Source organism: Oncorhynchus masou, unplaced genomic scaffold, assembly GCF_036934945.1.
Source record: "Oncorhynchus masou masou isolate Uvic2021 unplaced genomic scaffold, UVic_Omas_1.1 unplaced_scaffold_1444, whole genome shotgun sequence".
In the NCBI taxonomy this organism is placed as follows: Eukaryota; Metazoa; Chordata; class Actinopteri; order Salmoniformes; family Salmonidae; genus Oncorhynchus; species Oncorhynchus masou.
The window spans coordinates 124,406-129,405 of NW_027004412.1; positions in this window are offsets into that span (position 1 = coordinate 124,406).

Consider the following 5,000-nt stretch of genomic DNA (forward strand, 5'->3'; position numbering starts at 1 on the left):
AGAACAGACTGGTGGGGAGATAACAGACCCTTACAGTAGAATAGACTGGTAGAGAGATAACAGACCCTTACAGTAGAATAGACTGGTGGGGAGATAACAGACCCTTACAGTAGAACAGACTGGTGGAGAGATAACAGACCCTTACAGTAGAATAGACTGGTAGAGAGATAACAGACCAGTACAGTAGAATAGACTGGTTGGGAGATAACATACCCTTACAGTAGAATAGACAGGTGGAGAGATAACAGACCCTTACAGTAGAATAGACTGGTGGGGAGATAACAGACCCTTACAGTAGAATAGACTGGTGGAGAGATAACAGACCCTTACAGTAGAATAGACTGGTGGAGAGATAACATACCCTTACCATAGAATAGACTGGTGGAGAGATAACAGGCCCTTACAGTAGAATAGACTGGTGGGGAGATAACAGACCCTTACAGTAGAATAGACTGGTGGAGAGATAACAGGCCCTTACAGTAGAATAGACTGGTGGAGAGATAACAGACCCTTACAGTAGAATAGACTGGTGGAGAGATAACAGACCCTTACAGTAGAATAGACTGGTGGAGAGATAACAGGCCCTTACAGTAGAATAGACTGGTGGAGAGATAACAGACCCTTACAGTAGAATAGACTGGTGGAGAGATAACAGACCCTTACAGTAGAATAGACTGGTAGAGAGATAACAGACCAGTACAGTAGAATAGACTGGTTGGGAGATAACATACCCTTACAGTAGAATAGACAGGTGGAGAGATAACAGACCCTTACAGTAGAATAGACTGGTGGGGAGATAACAGACCCTTACAGTAGAATAGACTGGTGGAGAGATAACAGACCCTTACAGTAGAATAGACTGGTGGAGAGATAACATACCCTTACCATAGAATAGACTGGTGGAGAGATAACAGCCCTTACAGTAGAATAGACTGGTGGGGAGATAACAGACCCTTACAGTAGAATAGACTGGTGGAGAGATAACAGGCCCTTACAGTAGAATAGACTGGTGGAGAGATAACAGACCCTTACAGTAGAATAGACTGGTGGAGAGATAACAGACCCTTACAGTAGAATAGACTGGGTGGAGAGATAACAGGGCCCTACAGTAGAATAGACTGGTGGAGAGATAACAGTAGAATAGACTGGTGGAGAGATAACAGACCCTTACAGTAGAATAGACTGGTGGAGAGATAACAGGCCCTTACAGTAGAATAGACTGGTGGAGAGATAACAGACCGCTTTACAGTAGAATAGACTGGTGGAGAGATAAACAGACCCTTACAGTAGAATAGACTGGTGGAGAGACAGGCCTTACAGTAGAATAGACTGGTGGAGAGATAACAGTAGAATAGACTGGTGGAGAGATAACAGACCCTTACAGTAGAATAGACTGGTGGAGATAACAGGCCCTTACAGTAGAATAGACTGAGGGAGAGATAACAGTAGAATAGACTGGTGGAGAGATAACAGTAGAATAGACTGGTGTAGAGATAACAGGCCCTTACAGTAGAATAGACTGGTGGAGAGATAACAGTAGAATAGACTGGTGTAGAGATAACAGACCTTACAGTAGAATAGACTGGTGGAGAGATAACAGACCCTTACAGAATAGACTGGTGGAAGATAACAGGCCCTTACAGTAGAATAGACTGGTGGAGAGATAACAGTAGAATAGACTGGTACTAGAGATAACAGGCCCTTACAGTAGAATAGACTGGTGTAGAGATAACAGACCCTTACAGTAGAATAGACTGGTGTAGAGATAACAGACCCTTACAGAATAGACTGGTGTAGAGATAACAGGCCCTTACAGTAGAATAGACTGGTGGAGAGATAACAGTAGAATAGACTGGTGTAGAGATAACAGGCCCTTAGAGCAGAACAGACTCCAGTCGTCCCGACGTGTCTGTGTGTTTACTCACGAGGTACCATACCAGTCAGTGAGGAGGCAGAGTAGCTGCCCTGGCCCCGTTGGGGGACGTGTGGTAGCCGGGGAGGTGGTGCTGCAGAGGTCTCGGCCGTTTTGGAAACACACACGCTGACAGAATGCTAAAAACACGCTAACAACATGATAATAACACGCTTAACAACATGGTAAAAACATGGGAACGACATAACTTAAATGATCATTGGTTGAGAATATTTGAGACGTATCGTGTCTCTCATCTTTCTCTGTCTCTCTGTCTCGCTCTTTCTTCCAGCACTCTCCTCTCCTCTCCTCCTCTCCTCTCCTCTCCCTCTCCCTCCTCTCCCCTCTCCCTCTCCCAGCCTCTCCTCTCCCATCACCCTCCTCTCTCCTCTCCCAGCCTCTCCTCTCCCATCCCTCCTCTCCTCTCCCCTCCTCTCCTCTCCCTCCCAGCCTCTCCTCTCCCATCACCCTCCTCTCCTCTCCCAGCCTCTCCTCTCCCATCCTCTCCTCTCCTCTCCCAGCCTCTCCTCTCCCATCCTCTCCTCTCCTCTCCCAGTCTCTCCTCTCCTCTCCTCCTCTCCTCTCCTCTCCCCTCCTCTCCTCTCCTCTCCTCTCCCAGCCTCTCCTCTCCCATCACCCTCCTCTCCTCTCCCAGCCTCTCCTCTCCCATCCTCTCTTCTCCTCTCCTCTCCCCGTCTCTCCTCTCCTCTCCTTCCTCTCTCCTCTCCTCTCCTCTCCCCTCCCCTGCTCTCCTCTCTCCTCTCCCCAGCCTCTCCTCTCCCATCCCCTCCCCTCCTCTCCTCTCCTCTCCCTTCTCTCCTCTCCCAGCCTCTCAACTCCTCTCCCAGCCTCTCCTCTCCCATCACCCTCCTCTCCTCACCTCTCCCAGCCTCTCCTCTCCCAGTCTCCTCTCCTCTCCCCTCCCTTCCTCTCCTCTCCTCTCCTCTCCCAGCCTCTCCTCTCCCATCACCCTCCTCTCCTCTCCTCTCCCAGCCTCTCATCTCCCATCCTCTCCTCTCCCTCTCCCCCCAGTCTCTCCCTCTCCTCTCCTTTCCTCTCTCCCTCTCTCTCCCCTCTCCCTCCTCTCCTCTCCCTCTCCTCCCAGCCTCTCCTCTCCCATCCTCTCCTCTCCTCTCCCAGTCTCTCCTCTCCTCTCCTTTCCTCTCTCCTCTCCTCTCCTCTCCTCTCCTCTCCCTCCCCTCCTCCTCTCCTCTCCTCTCCCAGCCTCTCCTCTCCTCTCCCAGTCTCTCCTCTCCCAGTCTCTCCTCTCCCTCTCCCAGCTCCTCCTCTCCTCTCCCAGCCTCTCCTCTCCCATCACCCTCCTCTCCTCTCCCAGCCTCTCCTCTCCCCATCCTCTCCTCTCCTCTCCCCTCCTCTCCTCTCCCTCCCAGCCTCTCCTCTCCCATCACCCTCCTCTCTCTCCTCTCCCAAAGCCTCTCATCTCATCCTCTCCTCTCCTCTCCCAGTCTCTCCTCCTCTCCTTTTCCTCTCTCCTCTCCTCTCCTCTCCCCTCCCCTGCTCTCCTCTCCTCTCCCAGCCTCTCCTCTCCCATCCCCTCCTCTCCTCTCCTCTACTCTCCCAGCCTCTCCTCTCCTCTCCCAGTCTCTCCTCTCCCAGTCTCTCCTCTCCTCTCCCAGCCTCTCCTCTCCTCTCCCAGCCTCTCCTCTCCTCTCCCAGTCTCTCCTCTCCTCTCCTCTCGTTTCCTCTCTCCTCTCTTCGCCTCTCCCCTCCCCTCCCCTCCCCTCCCCTCCCCTTCCCTCCTCTCCTCTCCTCTCCTCTACTCTACTCTCGCAGCCTCTCCTCTCCTCTCCCAGCCTCTCCTCTCCCATCCCTCCTCTCCTCTCCCTCTCCTCTCGTTTCCTCTCTCCTCTCCTCGCCCTCTCCCCTCCCCTCCCCTCCCCCTCCCCTCTCTCCTCTCCTCTCTCTACTCTACTCTCCGCAGCCTCTCCCTCTCCCAGCCTCTCTCCCATCCCTCCTCTCCTCTCCTCTCCTCTCCTCCTCTCCTCTCCCAGCCTCTCTCTCCCAGCCTCTCTCTCCTCTCCCTCCTCTCCTCTCCCAGCCTCTCCTCTCCCAGCCTCTCTCTCCTCTCTCCTCCTCTCTCTCCTCTCCCAGCCTCTCCTCTCCCAGCCTCTCCTCTCCCCTCTCCCTCCTCTCCCAGCCTCTCCTCTCCCTCTCCTCCCCTTTCCTCTCTCCTCTCCTCCTCTCTTCTCCTCTCCTCCTCCCCCTCCCCTCCTCTCCTCTCCTCCTCCTCTCCTCTCCCAGCCTCCAGCCTCTCCCTCTCCTCTCCTCCCCCTACTCTCTCAGTCTGTCAGTGAGTAGTCAGGATTTATAAGTGCATTAGGCTACATGACAGTGTGTCGGACTAAATAATTTCTCTGTGTTTAGACACAGTCGACAGTCGAGACGAGAGGAGAGAGAGCTATCCATTCATCATCATCATCATCATCATAAACACACACACACACACACACGCACATACACACACACACGCACACACACACACACACACACACACACGCACATACACACACGCACACACACACACACACACACACACGCGCACACACACACACACACATGCGCGCACACACACACACACACACATGCGCGCACACACACAAACACACACAAACACACACACACACACACACACACCAGTCCCATTCATCATAATCATAAAGGGATCAGACACTAAACACCATCAATCCAACTCACATCCTCACCACTTAACCAGCTAACTGACTGGAGGAGAGAAGGAGGACAGGAGGGGGAAGGGAGGAGAGGAGGGGGAACGGGAGAGTAGGGGGGAGGGGAATGAGAGGACGAGAGAGGGGAAAGGATCAGGGGAGGAGAGAAGAGGATCAGGGAGAGGAGAGGAGGGGAGAAGAGGAGGGGGACAGAAGGAAGGAGGAGGCAGAGGGAAGGGGAGAGTAGGGGGGAGGGGAAATGAGAGGAAGAGAGGAGGAGAAAGGAAGGAGAAGAGGATCAGGGAGAGGGAGGATCAGGGAGAGGAGAGGAGAGGAGGGAGGAGAGCGTGGGGGGGTATTTTTTAATTTCTCTACTGTAATTTCTCCTCCTCTGCCAATAT